This window comes from Cetorhinus maximus, chromosome 1, assembly GCF_964194155.1.
Source record: "Cetorhinus maximus chromosome 1, sCetMax3.hap1.1, whole genome shotgun sequence".
NCBI lineage: Eukaryota > Metazoa > Chordata > Chondrichthyes > Lamniformes > Cetorhinidae > Cetorhinus > Cetorhinus maximus.
The window spans coordinates 239,452,264-239,476,411 of record NC_135879.1 but is presented as its reverse complement, the minus strand read 5'-3'; the positions used below and the strand labels follow the sequence as shown (position 1 = coordinate 239,476,411).

The following is a 24,148-nucleotide window of genomic DNA, read 5'->3' as shown; positions in this document are numbered from 1 at the left end:
ATTCTACTTACGTCATCTAACCCTATCTGCATATCTTACTATTCCTTTCTCCCGAATATATTTATCCAGCTACCCCTTAAAGGATCTATATCCCTCCCCACTAGCCAAGCATTCCAGCCTACACCTGGGGTGGGGTGGGGGTGTCAGTAAAATTGTGCTCCATATTTCAGTGAGTGAGTGATGAATCTATGAAACAGACTCCCTAAGGGAAGCAGCTAGTATTGAATCATAATTATAGAGACTCTTTTCAGAAATGGCATTTTGGAGATGTCGCATCTGCAGAGGGCACATTTCCCACTGCCTGCATCAAAAATGGTACAAAGACAGAAGGATGGAAGGAGTGTGTATCCATCTCACATTTTTCCCTTCCACACAGCCCACTGGTCATTTGCTATAGTTCTGTCGCCTGGCTGAATCTAATTCTGTCTAACTCTGCACCGCATGAACACTGATTAAATATTTGCTAGGAAGGAGCTACATTAACGAAGTACAACTAAATGCAGTGCAGTTATATTGTGATATTTTGTCCATGAAAATACAAATTAACTGTGCGTGAGAACATACTGAAAATCGCTGCCCTTCAATGCACAAAGATGGACATTAATGGTCATTTCTACTATCAACCAAGCACTCAAGCAGTCCCAAACGTAGGAAACGTTCTAAACTATGCACAGGCATATTTTAAAACAAAGGCTTAAATTTTCAGGCCGCATTGGCGTCAGGCACCATTTTGGGGGTGGGGGGCTCAATATGGCGAGAAGGCCAAGAATCAGTTTTAGATGGTTGTGAAACCAGTTTGCGATCATCTGCTCCCCCGGTCAATGGCGTTTCCTGCCACCGAACTTTGGGAGCCTAATTTCAATACTTTCGCATTTCATTATAAGCCCTGCTCACCGAAATCATTCCCCCCAACGTCAAAATTACCGTCCACGTTGGCGTGACCTCAGAATGGCGTGCTTCAAGACTGACCTGAACTTTGAGTGGAACTCGGAGGCCAGTGCACACAACCTCGCGCAGCACTTGCAAGCATCAGCAATAGGACATCAAGGAAGAGGCACTGCTCATTCGTGGGGGGCATAGGCAAGTCACTTCTCCCAGCTGGCATTCAGTGCAATGCCAGGGCAAGGGCTTCGGTGTGGGCCAGGTTGGTTTGTTGTGGGGGGGGCGGTGGGGGGGGCAGTGGTTTGTGGTGCAAGGCAGCACAGACTGAAAGAAGTATTCAAGCACATGCCGGGGTGGGGTGGGGTGGGGGACGGGGAGGGGGTTGAGGGTGAGGGAAGCAACCACGCACTTGGAAAAGCTTGTCAAAAGTGAGCATTCTTCCACAGCTGAGACTGTTCAGCTGCAGTTCCATTGACAGGCTTGGAGTCGGGCCTCTGAAGCTTTTCTGCTCACTCAAGCAACACAAAAGCATGAAAGTGCCACCAAATGCTCCAGAACTTTTCACCCCTCGGGTGCAGACGACAAATTAACGTGCGTTTTAGACGGCAGCAGAGCAATCGGCTGCCTGGGAAGTTGTACAATCCCCTTGTGAAAGCTGGCCATGGTGCAGTCACTGGTGGAGGTGCTCACAGCCCCTTGCAGTGTCTTTATTAAGGTTTGGATCAAGCTAACAGTGCGGGTTAGGAGAATGTGCCTAAGCTGAGAGCACAGTGTGCAGTCCAGTGGGTGAACTGCTGCCAATCCTCATTTGGAGTGGGAGAGAGGTTGGTGGGTTTCGGACAGCCATGAACAGCAATACAGTCTGGCCATCCAAGTGGTGGCCAGCACGCTACTGCATGCGTGAAGGGGCCTTCAGACTTAACCGAGAGAGGTTCCTAAGACACATATGCGAACCAATGCATCTCTCTTTGATCCTGCAGGAGGAGAACATCAGGATCATGAAGCCTGGTGATTTAGCGGTTTGCCTCATGGTTTACAGGGAGCAGAGAAGAAGAAGAAGAGTGTGGCGCAGGCGCCTAGCTCAGCAAAGAGAGGAACACCTTCCTCAAGATGAAGAGTGGTAGAACCTTTGGTGCACGCAGCTGAAGATCCAGAGAGAGCTGTTGCTTGTAGTCACCTTGCTAGACCCAGGGTCTATAGGCAGCACTTATCATTCCTGCAGATGACTGAGAACCAGTGTTACCAAAGACTGCACATGTCTAGGGAACTGGTCAGTCACATATGCCACCTGCTGCAGGATTTTATGCCACGGGCATCAACTGCCAGTAACCGTGGCACTCAATTTTAATGCCAGTGGCTCCTTCCAGGGCTCCGCAGGTGACCTGTGTGGGATCTTGCAATCCTCCACGCACAAGTGCATCCAAGAACTCACGGACGACATCTTGGTGAAGGCACAGAACTTTGCACATTTCACCCGGGATCAGGAAAGCCAGGAAGCAAGAGCGCTAGGATTTGCGCAGATCCCAGGTTTTCCACAGGTGCAGGGTGCCATTGACTGCACTCATGTGGCGACAAGCAGTCAACTACGTCAACTGCAAGGCTTCCACTGGCTGACATTCAACGACATTACTTGTCATTCAATTGCATTACCATCGCACCCCCACTATCAACATCCTGGGGTAACCATTGATCAGAAACTGAATTGGACTAGCCATATAAATACTGTGGCTACAAGAGCAGGTCAGAGGCTAGGAATCCTGCAGCGAGTAACTCACCTCCTGACTCCCCAAAGCCTGTCCATCATCTACGAGGCACAAGGCAGGTGTGTGATGGAATACTCTCCACTTGCCTGGGTGAGTGCAGCTCCAACAACACTCAAGAAGCTTGACACAAAGCAGCCCATTTGATTGGCACCCCTTCCACAAACATTCACTCCCTCCACCACCGACACGCAGTGGCAGTAGTATGTACTGTCTACAAGATGCACTACAGGAACTCGCCAAGGCTCTTTAGGCAGCACCTTCTAAACCCACCACCACTACCATCTAGAAGGACAAGGGCACAGATATATGGGAACACCACCACCTGGGAAGTTCCCCTCCAAGCCACTCACCATCCTGACTTGGAAATATATTACCGTTCCTTCACTGTGGCTGGGTCAAAATCCTGGAACTCCCTCGCTAACAACACTGTGGGTGTACTTACACCACAGGGACTGCAGCGGTTCAAGAAAGCAGCTCAGCACCACCTTCTCAAGGGCAATTAGGGATGGGCAATAAATGCTGGCCTAGCCAGCGATGCCCAGATTTCATAAATGAATTTTAAAAATGTTCAGCTGGTGTGCATCCATCACAAATGTATCCTAAAGGTCAGCACATGATTCCCAGGGACCGTCCACAACTCCTATACCCCTAACAGGTCTCAGATCCCTGACATTTTCCAGGGTCCAGAGTGGCTGTGGGGTTAGTTCCTCGGGGACAAGAGGACATGACTGATTATGTCCATGCAGCAACCTCGGACTGCAGCAGAGCGACGGTATAATGAGGCTCATGCTGCGACTCGAACTTTGGTGGAGAAAATGATAGGCATTTTGAAAATGAGGTTCCAGTGTCTCGAAAGGTCCGGTGAAGCACGGCATCACAATCCCCAGAGGTCGCGCATCATCGTTGCTTGCTGTGCACTTCACAACCTGGCACTGCAACGGGGGAAGGGGCTGGCTGAAGAGGAGCTGGAAGAGCTGCATTTCTCCTCCGATGAGGAGGATGTCGAAGGGGATGACGTTGATGAGGTCCTCGAAGGCAAGAATGCCAGTGAGGAGGCCACCACACTGGCCAGATGAGGCAAGCATGCTCAGGAGGCCCTCATAGCCGCAAGATTCATGGAGGATGATGACGAGATGCAGTGAGGACACTCCATAGCTCTTCATGTTGCCTCTGTGAATGCCTGACTGCTGTGTGACTAAGGGCAGCTCGCTCGTGCTCTATGATCAGCGTTATATCATGGAGATGCAGCCATAAAATTTTAAATGCACATGATCCTTTGTCAGCCTTCAGCACCTGACTTCAGGAGCACAGTGTCACTGTCACAGATGCTGAAGAGATGGGGACCAGCCCCACCTTAAAGGTGCTGAGCGCACACAGAGAGAATTACGGAACTCAGTGACGCCTGCCCACTACATTCTGGCAGAAATGACAACCACTGTCGAGGTGCAGGCATCAGTAATGTGTGAAGCCGGATCATCACTTTGGCCCTGAAGGCTGCACAAAGCCCTGGACTGAGATACCTGCCTTTATTTTGTGCAGGAACCAAGGTTTCACATCTGAGTGACACGAACACTGCTCATAATAACAAGGAGCCATAGGCAGGGAGATATTCTTGGCAGTTTATTTACAATAGTGAACATTATGTACAAGTGATTAACACCCGTGCCCGGCTGTGCAGCTACATCTTCTTAACCATCCTAACCCTGTCACTATGTCTTGGTGCTCCCCTGACATCCACAGCAGCGGTGGAGGCAGCCTGCTGACTGCTACGCTGTGTCTGTAATGAGCTTGGTGGGCGTCCTCTGGAGGACTAAAACCTGGAGGGTCCCGGCCTGCTTTTGGGGTCTGGCAGTGACACCCTTCTCAGCCTGTGGAGCTGGAGCTGCTGAGGTCACAGGAAGGCATTTTCATAAATACTAGTGGAGTGCCACAGGGATCAGTGCTGAGGCCACCATTATTTACAATCTATATTAATGACTTGGATGAGGGAAGTGAATGTACTAGCGCCAAGTTTGCGGATGACACAAAAATAGGTGGGAAGGCAAGTGGTGAGGATGACACAAAGAGTCTACAGAGGGGTATAGACAGATTAAATGAGTGGGCAAAAACTTGGCAAATGGAATATAATGTGGTAAGATGTGAGGTTATGCACTTTGGCAGGAAGAATAGAGGAGCTGCATATATTTTAAATGGAGAAACACTGCAGAAAGCTGCGGCACAGAGGGATTTGGGAGTCCTTGTGCATGAATCACAAAAAGCCAGCATGCAAGTTGAGCAGATTATAGGGAAGGCAAATGGAATGTTGGCCTTTATTTCAAAGGGAATGGAGTATAAAAATAGGGAAGTCTTGCTAAAACTGTACAAGGCGCTAGTTAGAAAAGCTTTGGTCCCCTTACCTAAGGAAAGATATACTGGAATTGGAGGCAGCCCAGAGAAGGTTCACTTGGTTGATCCTGGGTATGAAGGGATTTTCTTATGAGGAGAGGCTGAGTAGGTTGGATCTGTACTCATTGGAGGTTAGAAGAATGATAGGTACCTAATTGAAACATATAAGATTCTTAAGGGGCTTGACAGGGTAGATGATGAGAGGTTTTTTGCCCTTGTGTGAGAGTCTAGGACCAGAGGGCATAATCTCAGAGCAAGGAGTTGCCTATTTAAGACAGAGATGAGGAGGAATTTCTTCTCTCAGAGGGTGGTGAATCTGTGGATTTCTTTACCGCAGAGGGCTGTAGAGGCCGGGTTGTTAAGTATATTCAAGGCTGAGATAGACAGATTTTGAATCAGTAAGGGGATCAAGGGCTGTGGGGAAAAGGCAGGAAAGTGGAGTTGAGGATTATCAGATCAGCCATGATCTCATTGAATGGTGGAGCAGACTTGATGGGCTGAATGGCCTACTTCTGCTCCTACGTCTTATGGTCTTATGGAGAGGGGGAAGCTGGAGTGAGATCGAACTGCCCCACACCCCTCTTGCGTTGACACCTCTGGTGGCAGCAATGGAGTTCAGGCCGCGCAGCAGTGCAGGACTGATGTCCTGGACCAGTCTCCTTGGCAGCCACCATCCTACCAGTGTTGACCTCGGTGCAATGCCATGCCAGTGTTATCACCTCAGACTGAAGGCAGACAAACTCTTCCATTGTGCCTTGCAATCTGAGGAGTGCACGGAGCTGCCTCAGGGAGATTGAAGCGCTCTTTAAAAAAAAATTGAAGAGAATAAAAACTTAATAAAACATATCCTCTCATTTGATGAGCTGGGACATGTTGTTAATTGAAAAATAAAGTTTTTATTTAATGTTTATTTGCTTTAGGAAACCTCATCCCAGTCGTGGATGTGGTTTCCTAAAAAATGTAAAAGGATGCGTGGCTTTTTCGTCTGCCCGCCAACCATTAGGTTGTACAGACAGCGTAAATTTGAATTTAATTAGATTGTTAATGGCCTTAATAGGCCTTTTAATTATTGGCGGGTGCGCAGTCGACTCTAGCGCTCACCCTCCGAACAAAATAACGTGCGAGTGCGCGATGACGTCGGAACGCACGCCCGACGTCATCGCACATCATTTTACGCTCAGGCGTGTCCGTACGCCAAGCATAATATTCTGCCCTAGGTGCTCAGTCAATGAATGGCTCAGTTGTATGTTTCACAGAGGTCCCAGGTTTGATTCTGTGAGCTGGGTTGGCTGATCGGGAAATTGCCATCCAAGTGCACTCCTGAAAGGGAGCTGAAGTCAAAGGTAGGGCTACAGCAGAGTAATGTCGATTCTCTGACCCCGTGCTCCCAACTAATGTGGTTCCCCACTGGAAACACACAAACTGAGTGAATTTTCCTATTTGTGTTACACCATGGAGCCCTTTAACCAGCATGTCATGCTGATGTCCAACATTAAAGTTCCAGTGCACTGTGCCGCCTGTAATCTAATAGGGTTTAAATTTAACATGAGTTTTATTTGGAGGGACGACATGAAGTATTTGGAATTGAGATGCAATGATGTCTGTCCAACTTGAGTGTAAGAGCCAGACCCTTGGCTCTGCCAGCAGCGTACACTGTTTGTTCCTTTTTACTTTACTCAGGCATTTGCAGTGAGGCTTAGCACAAATAGGCACAAAAAATGTTGACCTGGGGATTTAAATTTAACTCTTTCCATCTTCTTATGATTATATTTCTATATTAAAACTCTTACTCCAGGAATTTCCTCAAGAGTTTCTCCTGGTGCAAAATTGTCGGAAAACCTGGTTTTCTTTGTAACTGGGATTTTTGCCATCATTCTGGCCCCCGATCGTACTGATCATTAGTCCGGAATGACTTCAGTTAGAAAGGAGTGGCCTTTTACAATGCCCCCATTTTAATTGCTCCATCAGTGACAGCTGGGCCTTTAGCTGCCTCAGCCATAAGCTCTGGAATTCTCTCTCTAAACCTTTCCGTCTTTCTAGTTCTCTTCTTTTAACATGCTCCTTAAAAGGTTTTAAGGATTTGGGTGCCTGTCTTGCTATCTCCTTTCTATGGCTCGGTCTGAAAGTTTTACAATGTCAAAGGTACTGTATAGGATCTTAGGAAGGTTGTACCACATAAGGAAGTAATTCAGCCTCTCGAGTTTGTGCCCTTTCTATATAAGAGCAATTTAGCTAGTCCCACTTTCTCCTTTCCCCTTAGCCCTGCCAATGTTTCCCTTCAGGTGCTTATCCAATTCCCTTTTGAAAGCCATGTTTGAAACTGCCTCCACCACACTCTCAGGTATTGCATTCCAGAACCTAGCCATTTGATGTGTATAGAAGTTTTCCCTTATGTCACCTTTTGTTCTTTTGTCAATCACTTTAATTCTGTGTTCCCTGGTTCTCGGCCTTCCCCGATGGGAATAATTTTTCTCTCTCTACTCTTCCTAGACCGCTCACGATTCTGAACACTTCCACTAAATCTCCTCTCAACTTTATTATAGGAAGAATAAAACTAACTTTCCAATCTATCCACTTCTCCAATCTATCGATCCCTCATCCCTGGAAGCATTCTCATTAATCTTTTCAGCACCCTAAACGTTTACCTCCTTCCTAAAATGTGGTGCCCAGCATTTGGCACAGTACTCTAGGTGAGATCAAGCTAGTGTTTTATATTGGTTGACTATAATTTCTTTAGTTTTGTACTCTATGCCTCTATTTATAAAGCCCAGGACCCCTTATGCTATTTTTAGCCACTTTCTGAACCTGCTAGCTTCAATGCATATAAACCCACAGTTCTGTCTGCTCTTGTACCCCCTTTAGAATTGTACCCTTTCGGGCAGCATCTGTGGAGAGAGAAACGGAGTTAACGTTTCGAGTTTGTATGACTCTTCTTCAGATAAAAACAAAATACTGCGGATGCTGGAAATCTGAAATAAAAACAGAAAACGCTGGAAATACTCAGCTGGTCTGGCAGCTTCTGCGAAGAGGGAAACAGGGTCAACGTTTCAGGTCAGGGGCCTTTCCAAGGATCCAAATAAAACCCTGGCATCTGGACATCCCCATAAAGTTAGAGCCCAGCCATTGATGAGTGACAGGAAGAACTTCACACAAAAGGTAGTAGAAATATTGAACTCTCACTTCTAAAAGACTTTGAGGCTGGAGGACAATTGAACATTTTAAAACTGAAATTGATCATTTTTTGCCGGGGCAGGGGCATTAAAGGTAAGGAAACCAAGATCGGTAAGTGAAGTTAAGTCACAGATCACCATTAAGGGTTACAGTCCAAGATGGCTAGATGGAGTTAAGATACTAATCCACTTTGACCTAACGGAATGCCAGAACAAGTTCAAGGGGCTGAATAGCCTATGTCTGCTCCTATGATCCAGGAAAATGGGGAAGGTTCATTTTTTTAATTCTTTCATGGGATGTGGGCATCACTAGCAAGACCAGCATTTGTTGTCCATTCCTAATTGCCCACAATTTTTCATGTAACAAGTTCCTGAGCAGGTCTTTGTTAAGGAGCAAGTGAAGATAAAGCACTGGGAGAGATTGGCATCTTCACTTGGCTGTAAATGTGATGGAAGGGATTGCTCGCCCATTATAGACTATCACTCCATGGAAATTTTGCCCTGATCTCAGCCAACATGAGGCTAGAAGGTTAAGGGGAGACTTAATAGAGGTGTTCAAAATTATGAGAGGTTTTGAAAGTATAAACAGGGAGAATCTGTTCCTAGTGGCAGAAGGGTTGGCAATCAGAGGACACAGACAAGATAATTGGAAAAAGAGCCAGAGCGGAGATGAAGTGGATTTTTTTTTTATATGCAGTGAATTACTATGACCTGAAAAGCACTGTCTGGAAGGGTTGTGGAAGCAAATTCAATAGTAACTTTCAAAAAGGGAATTCGATAAATACTTGAAAAGGAAAAAAAATGAAGGTCTATGAGTAGAAGAGTGGGGTTAATTGTTTAGCTCTTTCAGGCACGGTAGCCTGAATGTGCTGTATGATTCTCTGGGGATGGTCCTGCCTACATCTAAGTGGCTAATTCCAGACTTTTGTGCAGTGATCAAACAACTTAAGAAGAGATTGAAGGGGACAGACTATTTCAGCAATCAACCCTGCTCCTTCCACAGACCATTCCAAGTGATCAGCCGGCCTGACACATATTTGGAAAGGCTGGATTGTCATTAGGTGCTGAGTTCTTTCCCATTCAGCTCTACATTCAAGCAAGCCAACCTCCTAATGGGTAACCTGATCTTGGGTGGACAATCAATCAATGGGGAGTGCATATGTGTGTGGACAGTTCTTCCATTATCAACTCCCAACAGCTCATAACAGCTTGAAGAAGGCTGTAAAAAGTCTTTTTTCACTGTTTTATTTCACCTTGAAATGAAGTCCATTTGCGCGTCAAAAATCGCTGTTTTGTAGGCAGAGCTTCAGTAAGCCCGGGAAAGTAATCCACCAAGAGCACATAACAGACATCATCCAAATAAGATTTATGAAATGTCTAGCCAAGCTACACAATCAGATGATGATGACGACTCGGCCATCGATACACAAAGTGAGCAGCCATTCGGCACGGTGAATGTTAAAGAATGTATTGGTACAGTGGTACACTAGAAATCTTTGCCATCATCCAGACTATATGCCCACTATTGGAGGGGCTGCACAAATCAAATGCAATCTGGATACCGGTGTGGGTGGAAACATCCTTCCACTTATCACACTGAAATGTATGTACTCACAGAGGTAGCAAGTGATGATTCAACCAAACATTGCCAAATTCACTGCGTACAATGGCTCGGAGATTCCATCCATGGGATCCTTTGCACTCAAGTGTTGCTACAAAAACTCACTCTCGTCACCCCAGATATTTTATGTTGTGGACACCTTGGGTCCAGTGATCGTAAGCCTACCGGTGTGCACAGACCTGTCCTTGGTCACCATCCATGGTACTTGTACTGTCAAGACAATGATGAAAACCACAGACCACAGGAAGCACCATTGGAAACCCTGTGCTTACACTGAGAGAAGACCACCTAACTCTGCAGCACAGAGCATCAGCGGACAGGCTTCGCGGCACGGTTGGGACCGAGTATGTATACCCATTTCAATCTTGCAATCTTCATCGCACTGTGGAACCAAAATGGAATTACTATTCAGCAGACTAGTGCGGACAACCCTTCCCAGTCATCACTCGTCATTACTCCCAGGTATACAAAATGCATTAATCAAAAATACAGGGGAAGATAAAAGATGCCCACGACCGGCATGTGGGTAATGAATTACCGAATTTCAGACAAACCGTTCAAGTCCAACACCCAGCTGATGGCACATGTAATCCAGCAGTAATCATCAGCATAAGCCCAGAACCAAGATCATATCAAGTGTGAGCACCAAATAGCGCGATGAAACAGGTGCCAAATCAGGACAATACCACAACCAGAAAGACCAAGTAATCCTATTGTGAACAGAACATGGTCTAAATTACAACAAACACAGCACCCCTAACCAGCATTCTGAAATCGTACAGCAGCCTCCAACCAAGATCATCATAACTAAATCTAGATGGGGATAAGCAAACCGCTGATATGTTTCGAAGACTTATAAATGTATTGCTTTGTTTCAGGGCATATTCAGACACAATGTTACTTCCTTTTGCTGCATTTAAATAGTTTGATTCCTCAAACTATTGAAACCTTTAGTTTAGAAAAAAAGGGGGATGTCATGATATGATGTACATGTATCTTTAAGGGTGAATTTCTTAAACTGACGTCTATCACTACCACTGAGACAGATGTGATGCAGTAGTCCCATGGCTACGTACTCAGAATACAGCAGCAGTAATAGGGGTGAGATATGCATACATCACCTCCCAGTTAACATTGTATGTATATAGTCTTATCTTTAAATAAAGAACCCCCATTATTGTTTTACCAAATCTTGTAAATGATCGGTATGCTTATGATGAATAGAAAAACGTAACACTGGCTTCGAGATCTGCCGGCCAATCTGATTTGCCAGAGGCATCAGCCAGAAATTTCCTTGGAATGCTTATCTGTCATAACTTTGTGCCGGATGTGTGACAGATAAATTCCAGTTCCGCAACGTTTGCGATGGACTTCCGGCAAAGTAGTAGTGCTACAACTGGAACTGTTTCAAGTAAATTCTCAGCCATGTGGTGATGGGCTCAAGCCTCTTTCCAGGGATAAAGCTATATAATCTAGGCTGCCACTAAAGTGCAGTACTGAGGGAGTGCTGCAAATGGGACATTAAACCAAAGTCAAATGAAGAGTTTAACAGTTAGAGGTGTTAGACATCTCATGTTAAGAGAGTTGAACTGGCCAAAATTGATTCCTAAACACAGATTAACAATGATAGTGTGTAGGGATGGATTTTTACTAGCCAAGGAGCATGAAAGTGTATGGAGCCATGGCAGGTAAATGGAGTAATTAAGAGTCAGATCATCCATGAGCTAACTGAATGGCAGAACAGAAATGGTTCAAAGGGCTGAATGTTGATTACCTTGCCAAGAATCTTCCCTCGCTTGCTCATGCAGATGTAATGACCCGTCTCTTTGCCCTTAATTCTCACGTGGCTGCCAAATGTGTCTGTCTCCACCACAAGAAGAGCTGGAAAGTGAAAAAAAGTGTGGAATAAGCACATAAATAAAACAAAGGTTGAGACAAATCTATTTGGCCCATAGTAGATCATCCCTCCTGTAACCTAACAATCTTATAGAACCTCATCCCTCTAGATACTATTAAAGCTCACCCCACTTGCACCCAAATTATCCCATCAAAGATCATCTTCATAGTACACTAACTCCCATTATAGGACCTAGCACCATTATGAAAGTGACTAATACACTCATTTCTAGTTGTTCCAAACACTTCTCATTCTTTGTCTGAAGAGTTCTTGTCAGCTCTGAAGAAGAGTCATAAGGACTTAAAATTTTAACTCTGTTTCTGTCACCACAGATGCTGCTAGATCTGCTGAGTTTTTCCAGCATTTCTGTTTTTATTTCAGATTTCCAGCATCCGCAGTATTTTGCTTTTAAATTTCTTGTCAGTAATGGTTTGGAGCTATGAAGTGAGAGCTTCCCTATGGGCATAGTGACCAACGGTCCCATATTTTAAGGGATTGTCCCTTATTTTGATTGTTTGTCCAATGTCCCTTAGGGGAGTTTTTTGTTCCTTATTTCTAGGATAGCCTGTGCCTTGGAGTCTCCAGGGTGAGACTGAGTGATTTGAGTGGGAGTGCAAGTAGTGAGTCGGCCAGCAGAGAGATGATAATGTTGTGACTCAACAAGATGAGTTGTAAGATTTTACTGCTTTTAAATCCAACCCCACCCCCACTCCCCACCGCATCCCCCTCCCCAACCCCTGATATTATGGTCTCAAGAAACTCCCCGCTCTCTTGTGTACCAAATCTCCTCTCCACCCACTCTTCCAGCCTCAGCTCTTACCGTCACCAGTACCCCCTCCCCCTCCTTCAATCTCACCAGCACCCCCACCCCCTCCTTCACTCTCACCAGCACCCCCACCCCCTCCTTCACTCTCACCAGCACCCCCACCCCCTCCTTCACTCTCACCAGCACCCCCACCCCCTCCTTCACTCTCACCAGCACCCCCACCCCCTCCTTCACTCTCACCAGTACACCCACCCCCTCCTTCACTCTCACCAGCACCCCCACCCCCTCCTTCACTCTCACCAGCACCCCCACCCCCTCCTTCACTCTCACCAGCACCCCCACACCCTCCTTCACTCTCACCAGCACCCCCACCCCCTCCTTCACTCTCACCAGCCCCCCACCCCCTCCTTCACTGTCACCAGGACCCCCACCCCCTCCTTCACTCTCACCAGCACTCCCACTCCCTCCTTCATGGTCACCAGCACCCCCACCCCCTCCTTCACTCTCACCAGCACCCCCACCCCCTCCTTCACTCTCACCAGCACCTCCACCCACTCCTTCACTCTCACCAGCACCCCCACCCCCTCCTTCACTCTCACCAGCACCCCCACCCCCTCCTTCACTCTCACCAGTACCCCCACCCCCTCCTTCACTCTCACCAGCACCCCCACCCCCTCCTTCACTCTCACCAGCACCCCCATCCCCTCCTTCACTATCACCAGCACCCCCACCCCCTCCTTCACAGTCACCAGCACATCCCCACCCACTCCTTCACTGTCACCAGCACCCCCACACCCTCCTTCATGGTCACCAGCATCCCCGCCCCAAGTCCATGACTGAAGTGTCGCATATTTTCTTTCATAAGAATTGGTCACCCTGCCTATGGGTTGTATGTGGCAACATCATGGATCCATTCATAAAGAATTTTCCTTGGATATTTCCAACAAAATGGCAGATGTGTTCCAACAAGAGATTAAAACCTCCCTTAGGCAGAGAGAATTTATATCATGAAATCACACACTCTCGGCCTACAGTTTACTGCTGGGATACAAAAGATGCCTTTTACTCTTGGCTTTTGGGCTCTTCTGATTTTAAAGTATCCCCATTAATGCCTGTGTTAAAGTAGCTCAGATAGGAATGATCCATAGTGCTAACCAAAAGGAGGAGATTGTGTTGAAAAGGCAAGAGATGCCTTTAGTTTAAGCATATACATTAACACTAATCGTTCTTTTAAAAATATCAAAAAATATCAGTCAAACAGAAGCCAGGTCAGGTAACTAGACCTAGGATCTTTGAGTGCCAGGGAAACTCCATTGGTAACTAATGGAGTCATGTCTTCAGAATCCAATCTGGAACAGTGCAATCTGGGTGTAAATTCAGCTAGGGAACTTCAAACTTTAAGGAAGTATCTTATACAACACTAAATAGGCAGTAGGAGGGTTTTGGACAAATAGCACACTCAGTAGGGATTCCATCCCCTTTTATGGAACTTATTAACGAGCTTAACAAAGAGTTTGTATTTATAGGATGTCTTTCAATTGCTCAGAACATCACAATGCAATTTACAGCCAACAGATTGCTTTGAAATCTAGTTACTGTTTTTCTGTAGGCAAATACAACAGCCAATTTGCAAGTTCCCTTGGTTGGGGATAAAAGTGAGAAATTAGTCTTTTAGCTGATATTGGGCAGGACGCTATGGGAGAATTCCCTGCAATGGGATTCTTTATAATCACCTCATTTGAATAGCAGCCCGCGTGTGTGCGTGTGTGTGTGCAGATGGCAACCCCCTGCGCATATTGTACAGAATACAGTCCCTCTGTATGCTATAGAAGAAAGCAGCCTTTTTGTATATTATAGAGAACAGCAGACGCTGTGTATATTTTAGAGAGTCACTGCCCATGTGCAAATTGTAGAGAGTAGCAGCCCCTGCACGTATCAAAGAGAATGTGATTGCACTGGAGGGGGTGCAGAGGAAATTCACCCAGGATGTTGCCTGGGATGAAACATTTAAGTTATGAAGAGAGGTTGGATAGACTTGGGTTGATTTCGTTGGAGCGGAGAAGACTGAGGGGCGACCTGATCGAGGTGTACAAGATTATGAGGGGCATGGACAGGGTGGATAGGGAGCAGCTGTTCCCCTTAGTTGAAGGGTCAGTCACGAGGGGACACAAGTTCAAGGTGAGGGGCAGGAGGTTTAGGGGGGATGTGAGGAAAAGCTTTTTTACCCAGAGGGTGGTGACGGTTTGGAATGCACTGCCTGGGGGGGTGGTGGAGGTGGGTTGCCTCACATCCTTTAAAAAATACCTAGATGAGCACTTGGGATTTCATAACATTCAAGGCTATGGGCCAAGTGCTGGTAAATGGGATTAGGTAGGTAGGTCAGGTGTTTCTCACATGTCAATGCAGACTCGATGGGCTGAATGGCTTCTTCTGCACTGTGATTCTGTGAATAGTAACTCCTCTGTGTATGTTGAAGGAAATAGCAGTCCCTATGTATATTTACAGTATAGCAGCCCATGTCCATGCTATAGAGAATAGCCCTTCCTGCATATGTTATAGAAAATAGCAGCCTCTGCATTTATTGTAGAAAATAGCTGCCCCTGTGTATGTTACAAACATACAGACATATGAAATAGGAGCAGAAGTAGGTCATTCGGCCCCTCGATCCTGCTCTGCCATTCAATAAGATCATAGCTGATCTGTTTGTGTTTCTGATTCCACGTTCCCATCTACCCCCGATAACCTTTGATTCCTGCCAAACAAGAATCTATCTACTTCTGCCTTAAAAATATTCAATGACCCTGCCTCCACCACCTTCTGAGGCAGAGAGTTCCAGGGCCGCATGACCCTCTTGAGAGAAAAAATTTTTCCTCATCTCCGACCTAAAAGGGCAACCCCTAATTTTAAAACAATGCCCCCTTGTACTGGGCTACCCACAAGAGGAAACAACTATTTTCACGTCCACTTTGTCAATATCATTCAGGATCTTATATACTTCAATCAAGTCACCCCTCACTCTTCTAAACTCCAGTGGAAACAAACCCAGTTTGTCCAACCTTTCCTCATAAGGCGACCAGAGAATAGCAACGCCAGTGTAAATAGCAGAGGAATAGAGACCACTGGGTATGTTATCAACCTTTAGGGAAGGAAATCTGCCGACCTTACCTGATCTGGCCTACATGTGACTCCAGACCCACAGCAAAGTGGTTGACTCTTAAATGCCCACATATTTTGGACATGCAATGTGAATGGGAGGGGAGTGTTTGGAGAAAGAGATAATGTGAGGAAAAACACCTGGAAAACATGCCAAGGAAGGCCCAAGATGGCATGGATGGATAATATCAGAATGTGGACTGGCCTCTCTATGGGACAGGCAGTGTGGGCAGTGGAGAATAGAAATCAGTGGAGAAAGATTGTTCATAGTGCGGCCAAACCTCGAATGAGGACAGATAAAGGACAAGACAATACTTGCATTGGAGACAGTGCAGCGAAGGCTCACTAAATTGGTCCCTGGTGAGAGGGTTGCCCTATGATGAGAGGCTGAGTAAACTGGGCCTATATTCTCTAGAGTTTAGGTAGGAACAAGAGGCAATCTCATTGAAACATCCAAGATTCTGAAGGGGATTGGCAGGATAGATGTCAAAGCTGTCCCTAAGGTAAGGCAAATCGGGGCAAGCGCCCTGGCTCTACACTTTGGGGAGCCCCGTGCTTTGACATCACGGTGTCAGGTGTAATGCTATTCCGAATTAGTTAACGTCTTTAAATCAGTCATATGGAGCATAGCGTCCAACCTGCAGGGTAAGTCATTCACGTGCTGTATTTGTTTTCAGTCCCGGGCAATTTAAACCCTCCCCCTTCTCACTTTATTTTTCTCCCAGTGTGCGTTTGCAACTAATGTTTGCTTAACATTGGAAGATGGACAGTCATTTTCCTCTTAAAAATAAAATCTAATTATTTATTGCATCACGTCTGTATTTTTTTTTTAAATGAATGCCCTCGCTCTGACATCTAGGCCAGAATTTCCCAGTCCCCCTGCAGCGGGTCCCTCCGGGACGAGTCCGCCGAGCCATTGAAATCTCCGTTCACATCGGCGGGACCGGAAGATCCTGCCCGTGTGAGGGGCTGGGAAATTCCGACCTTAAAGTTTTCTCCAGCTGGGGTATGAATTGCGTTAGTGAAAATATCGTAACGGAATCCCCCGGAGATCATGGATTTCCCCTGAACAGAAAGAGAGCCAGCAATGATGTTCAGCCTTGGAAGCAAGGTGTAGTTTTAATTGCGACACGGTTATCACTGTCAATAGTGCAGGACGTGCTTGTGACCGAGAGCTCAGTAGTTGGGATGCTGCTGGTGCTCCTTTCCACACACACACGGTCAGGGGGACCAGCCATCAGAGGAAACTTGTATAAATATGTTACGGGGGGTCCACACAGTGTGATTTGCCCTGGGCCCCCGCACCCCCTAGGGACGACCCTGATAGATGCTGAGAGAGGGATTCCGCTGGTCGGGGAATCTAAAATATGGGGGCATAGTCTCGGGATAAGGGGCCGATCATTTAGGACTGAGATGAGGAGAAATTGCTTCACTCAACAGGCTCTGAATCTTTGGAACTCTCTACCCCAGAGGTTGTGGATACTCCATTGTTGAACACATTTAAGGCTGAGAGGGACAGGTTTTCGGTCTCAGGAAATCGAGGGATATGGAGAGTGGGCAGGAAAGTGAAGTTGAAGCTCCAGATCAGCCGTGATCATATTGACAGGCCATGTGGTCTACTCCTGCTCCTATTTCTTGTGTTCTTGTGTTAGAACATACTTGATCAAGTGTTTGGTCACCTTTCCTATTATTTTCTCCAATTGGGCTAAATGTCAAATCTTGTCTGATAACGCTCCTGTGAAGCATCTTGGGATGTTTTACTATTAAAAACACGACATAAATAAAAGTTATTGTCGTGATTGTGAAGTCACACTCACTGCTTTATGAATTGTAGCCATTAAATGTTGGCACAGAATGGCAAAAGATATCATTGAAACGTTAATACAACCATTTGCCATGGCTGCTGTTAAATTGGCCAACCATCCCCACAAAACCTCCCTGATTCATGACAAATGCTCCCCTTCCTTCCTAACTCACTATCAAGCTAAAACCTCTCCTACTGCTATACCTGGGCGGAATCTTCTAGAACTTCTCTCTTATTCCTTGGGCAAGGGATTAATTTGATTTACAGTGAGGCTTAATTGAATTTACAGTGAGGATGGAATGCTGGTGACAAAAGATCAACCACCCCATACACCCAATCCGATTTTCCTTGCTGCTGAACCTGCCCAAAGGTTAAAGGAGAGAGTTTCCGGAAGAGTCTGCCCAAATATGGGAGCAGGAGAGGTTGTAGCTTGATAGAGAGTTAGTAAGGACGGGAAGAAGCATTGGAACAGATTTTAACATGATAGAGAGCTAGGAGTTGTTAGAAAGGAGGAGAAGCATTTGTCATGAGAAAGGAAACTAAGGACATCAAAAAATGCATTTTGGTTCAGCAACTGCTCTCCTTCTTGTTGATTTGTACCTCTCTGTAAACCCTGCCTAAGTGTGTGGCTCTGGATTCTAAAGCCCCCTCCAGAAACTTGAACATAAATTCTAAGCCGACACTCTCAGTGCAGGACTGAGGGAGTGCTGTCTTTTGTATGAGATGTTAAACCAAGGTCCCATTTTCCCTCTAAGGTGGAAGGAATGAGAGATCCTGTGACACTATTTAAAAGAAGAGCAGGGGGAGCTTTCCCTGCGGTTCTGATCTCTACTCATCCCTGAGGCAACATCACTAAAACAGTTTAGTTTAACACATTGCTGCATATGACACCCAGCAATGTGTAAATTGGGTGCCTATTTTTTTATTTGTTCATTGGGTGTGGGTGTTATTGGCAAGCCCAGGATTTTGTTGCCTATCCTTAATTGCCCTCAAGAGCAGTTAAGAGTCAGTCACATTGCTGTGGGTCTGGAGTCACACGTAGACCTGACCAGGTAAGGATGGAAGGAATGGAGTCACATGTAGATCTGACCAGGCAAGGATGGTAGGTTTCCTTCCCTACAGGACATTAGTAAAGGAGAAGGGTTTTTATCACAGTCAGAGACTAGCTTTCAATTCAAGATTTTTCTTGGTTGAATTTAAACTCCATTAGCTGCTGTGGCAGGATTTTGAGCCCCTGTCCTTAGAGCATTAGCCTGGGCCCCTGAATCACTAGTTCAGTGACATTACCACATCACCACCATCTTCCCCTAAATTGCAATAGCAACTACACTTCAAATGTACATCATTGACTGTAAAGCACCATGGGACATTCTGAGGCCATGAAAGGTGAGCCTTTCTTTCCATCATTGTTCGTCAGGTTTCTCTGTGATTCAGTGACACAACTTTTATTGATGGTGCAAAAGCTACTTGCCTTCTCCTTTCTGCAAATTGTGTAACACATGTGTCCTGCTATAATTCGCCCTTCTCAAGACTTCAGGGCTGTGGAATTCTTCCCTCCCTCAGTCTATCCTGTCTCCTACAACGTTTAGGTTTGGAAAACCCAAGCACGGGGCCATCGAGCCACTGGCCACCGCCTCTTCTTTGCAAATTTGCTGCTGTCCTGCGATTGTGAGCCATGGTTCTTCACTCGAGTTACTGAGCAGGGAAAGCGCAGCCCCCGTAGCTACTGGCAGTTGTGGGCAAACACATTTTATTTTTGTTTTCTGTACCGCGGTCTCACTATCTAAATAGTACGGTTAATTTCACCAGTGGTATGTTTTTTTTCTCTGCTGTAAACAGTCGGGTACTGGCTGAGCCACAACTCTTTGGTCAGCAACTCCAGCAATCGTCAGTCGCAGAAATACAGCAAAGTTCTGTAACCGAGCTGTCAAAATAACGGCATTTTGCATTGCCAGTTCTGCAGCTAGTATTTGACAAAAGGTGCGGGAGATGCTGAAGCATGGGGAAGGTCACAGTTGAGTGGAGACGGAGGGAAGAGAGACTTCTTTTAAAATGAATTCTTGGGACGTGAGTGTCACTGGCAAGACCAGCATTTATTGTCCGTCCTTAAGCTGTCTTAAGTGGCTGGCTCAGCCACTTTAGCAGGCGATTAGGTGCCAACCACATTGGCAGTGGGACCAGAGTCACATATAAGGGCACAAGGTTTAAATGCCCTAAAGGGACATAAGTTGGGGTTTTCTGACACTCTGGTAACTTCACGGTCACTTTTACTGACAGCTGGTTTTTATTTATAGATTTCTTTTTTTAAAACTGAATTCAAGTTCTAAAACTACCACAGTGGGAATTGCACTCAATTCCTACACGTTTCTCTCTCTCCCACTCTCAGTAAAAGGGACTTGTATTTATTTATCCCTCATAAATAATGACGCGGTCCAGTTGCTTCACAGGAGTGTTTTAAATTTGACTCTGAGCCACGTATAGAGATATTAGGGCAGATGACCAAAAGCTTGGTCAAAGAGGTATTGTGTAAAGGGTGTCTTAATGGAGGAGAGAAAGAGATGGAGAGGTTTTGGGAAGAAATTCTAGAGTGTAGGGCCTAGGCAGCTAAAGGCATGACCACCAAAGGTGCAGTGATTATAATCGGGGATGCTTGGAGGCTGAAATTAGAAGAGTGAAGATATCTCCATGGAATATAGACCAAAGGAGATCACAGAGATAGGAAGGTCATGGGGGGATTTGAAAACAAAGATGAGAATTTTCAAAATCGAGGTGTTGTTTAACCAGGTAACAGCGTAGGTCAGCAAGCACAAGGTTGATGGGTGTGAGAATTAGGTCACGGGCAGCTGGGTTTGAATAACTTCATGTTTACGGAAGGTAGATGTGGGAGGTTGACCAGGAGTGCATTGGAATAGTGATATCTAGAGGTAACCAGAGTTTGGAGAATCCCAAGTTTGATCCCTAACTGATTCTATCCCAAAGTAGTGACTACATAGGATCTCCTTGATATGGAGAGAGGACAATCAACCTGTGCTTTCATTCAATGACATCAATAACAACAGCATATATTTATATAGCACATTTTACATAATGAAACTTCCCAGGCTGCTTCATAGGAGCATTATAAAACAGGGTATGACATCGAGCCACAATAGGAGATATTAGGTCAGATGACCAAAAGCTTGGTCAAATAGGTAGATTTTAAGAAGTGCTTTAAAGGCAGAAAGTGGGGTATAGAGGTGGAGAGGCAAAGGGAGGGAATTCCAGAGCTTGGGGCCTAGGCAACTGAAGGCCTGGCCACCAATAATGGAGCAATTATGATTAATTTTGATAAAAGTAGGACTGTCGCTTTAAGAATAATCCTGTGTTGTAAGATCATATGATCTGTGTAAACCAATCAGTTTGTTAGAACCTCTGGAGAGAGTTCTTCTTTAGTTATATAGTTAGATGCACACATGTAGCTGCTGCTGCTGTCTTGTAAATAAAGTTCAATGTTTCCACCAAGAAAAGTTGCCTGGAAAAGCAACTCTATAACAGTGAGGTAGAGAGGTGGAGAGGTGTGGGGAGGGAATCTCAGAGCTTCTGGCCTAGGCAACTGAAGGCGCGGCCACCAATGATGGAGCAATTATGATTGGGAATGCACTAGAGGCCAGAATTAGAGGAGCACAGGTATCTCGGAGGGTTGGGAGTTGGAGGAGATTGCAGACATGGAGGGGTAGGGGGGTTTGCGGATGGCAAGGCTATGGAGGGATTCAAAAGGAAGGATGAGAATTTGAATATCAAGGTATTGCTTGAACAGGAACCAATGTAGACCAGTGAGCACAGGGATGATAGGTGAATGGTAATTGGTGCCAGTTGGTCACACGCAGCAGAGTTTTGGATGACCTCAAGTTTACAAAGGATAGAATGAGGGAGACCAACCAGGAGTACATTAGAATAGTCAAGTCTGGAGGTAACAAAGGTGTGAATGAGGTTTCAGCAGAAGATGAGCCGAGACAGGAACAAAGTCAGGCCATGTTTGATGGTTGAAATAGACAGACTATTCATGATAGCATGAATATGTAGTTGGAAGCTCTACTCCGTGTCAAATATGACATCAAGGTTGCGAACAGTCCGGTTAGTCTCAAACCAGGGAGAGGGATGGAGTCAGTAGCAAGGGAATGGAATTTGGAATGAGGCTAGAAAACAATGGCTTCATTCTTCTCAATATTTAGGAAATTTCTGCTCATCCAATACTGGATGACAGATAAACACTCTGATCATTTAGCAGTGTGATGAGTCAACAGGGGTGGTGGTGAGGTAGAGCTGGTGTTGTCAGTGTACATGGGAAAACTAACACACTGCCTTCGGATCATGTCACTGAGGGGCAGCCTGTGGATGAGATATAGGAAGGGACCAAAGATAGATCCTTGGGGGTCATCAGAGGTAACAATGTGGGAGCAGAAAGAGAAGCCATTGCAAAAATTGCCCTGGCTACAATTAGATAGATAAGAATGGAAGCAGGCGAGTGTCAGGTAATGCACTTGGGGAGGGCTAACAAGGCAAGGGATTACACTATGAATGGTAGGACCTCGGAAAGTACTGAAGATCAGAGGGACCTTGATGTGCATATCCATAGATCCCTGAAGCTAACAGGCATGTAGATAAGGTGGTTAAGAAGGCAAATGGGATACCTGCTCTTATTAGCTGAGGCATAGAATACAAGAGCAGGGAGCTTATGCTGGAACTGTATAAAACGCTGGTTAGGCCACAACTGGAGTACGGCGTGCAGTTCTGGTCACCACATTATAAGAAGGGTATGATTGCACTGGAGAGGGTGCACAGGAGATTTACCAGGATGCTGCCTGGGCTGGAGGGCCTGAGCTATGAGGAAAGATTGGATAGGCTGGGGCTGTTTTCCTTGTAGCAGTGAAGGCTGAGAGAGGACCTGATAGAGGTGTATAAGATTATGAGGGGCATATATTGGGTGGATAGGAAGGCACTTTTTTCCATTAGTGGATGGGTCAATAACCAGGGGGTATAGATTTAAGGTAAGAGGTAGAAGGCTAAGAGGGGAGTTGAGGAGAAATTTTTTCACCCAGAGGGTGGTTGGGAGTCTGGATCTCACTGCCTGAAATGGTGTTGAGTCAGAAACTCTTGTAACATTTAAGAAGCATTTAGATATTCACTTGCGTTGCCATAGCCTCCAGGGCAATGGGCCAAGCGCTGGAAAATGGGATTAGTGTAGTCAGATCTTTGTTTACTGGTGTGGACATGATGGGCTGAATGACCTATTTCTGTGCTGTAAACATCAATGTGTCTATTAGTCTGTGAGCAGTTGCAACCAGCTGGATGACAGTGGATAGACATGCGAGCCAGAAGGAGGATGATGTGGTCAACTGTGATAAAGGCTGCAGAAACGTCGAGAGGGACATGGAGTCACATAGGACGGCAGTGTGACCTTGATAACAGCTGGGTCGGTATTGTGAGAGGGGAAAAAACCTGATTGGATGGATTCATAAAATGGAGTTTTGGGAAAGATGGGAATGAATTTGGGAGGCAACGACACATTTAGGATTTTGGAGCGATCATAATAAGATCAGAAGAAATAGAAGCAAGAGACCATTCAGCCCCTCGAGCCTACACTGCCATTCAATAAGATCATAGCTGTTCTGATTGTGGCCTTAACTCCACTATCCTGCCTGCCACCCATAACCCTTGACCTCTTGTTGATCAAAAACCTGTCTCACTCAGCCTTGAATATATTCAATTACTGCAGTATCCACTGCTCTCTAGGAAAGAGAATTCCAAAGGCTAATGACCATTTGAGAGAAGAAATTTCTCTTCATCTCTGTCTTAAGCGGGAGACCCCTTATTTTTAACCTGTGCCCTCGAATCCTAGATTCTCCCGTGAGGGGAAACATCCTCTCAGCATCTACCCTGTCAAGCCCCCTCAGGATCTTATATGCTTCAGTAAGATCACCTTCATTCTTCTAAACTCCAGTGAGTATAGGCCCAACCTGTTCAACCTTTCCTCATAAAACAACCCTTTCATATCAAGAATCAGCCTAGTGAACCTTCCCTGAATTGCTTCCAATGCAAGTATATCCCTCCTTAACTAAGAAGACCAAATCCTATACAGTACTCTAGGTGTGATCTCACCAATGCCCTGTACATGCGAACATACAAACATGCGAATTAGGGGCAGGAGTAGGCCACTCAGCCCCTTGAGCCTGCTCCTCAATTCAATAAGATCATGGCTGATCTGAATGTAACCTTAACCCCACATTCCTGCCTACCCCCGATAACCTTTCACCCCCTTGTTAATCAAGAATCTGTCTAGCTCTGCCTTAAAAGTATTCAAAGACTCTGCTTCCACCGCCTTTTGAGGAAGACAGTTCCAAAGGCTCACAACTCTCTGAGAGAAAAAATTTCTCCTCACCTCTGTCTTAAATGAGTGACCCCTTATTTTTAAACAGCGATTCTTCGTTCTAGATTCTCCCACAAGAGGAAACATCCTCTTCACATCCACCCTGTCAAGGCCCCTCAGGATCTTAAAGGTTTCAATTAAGTCGCCTCTTACTCTTCTAAATTCCAGTGGATACAAGCCTAACCTGTCCAGCCTTTCCTCATAGGACAACCCGCCCATTCTTGGTATCAGTCTAGTAAACCTTCTCTGAACTGCTTCTAATACATTTATATCTTTCCTTAAATAAGGACATCAGTACTGT

At 45.7% G+C, this 24,148-nt stretch overlaps 1 pseudogene; it reads right to left on the bottom strand.

Moving 5' to 3' along the window:
- Nucleotides 1–24,148, bottom strand: part of LOC144679632 (fibroblast growth factor 18-like) — a 77,008-nt pseudogene that overhangs the window by 11,246 nt on the left and 41,614 nt on the right.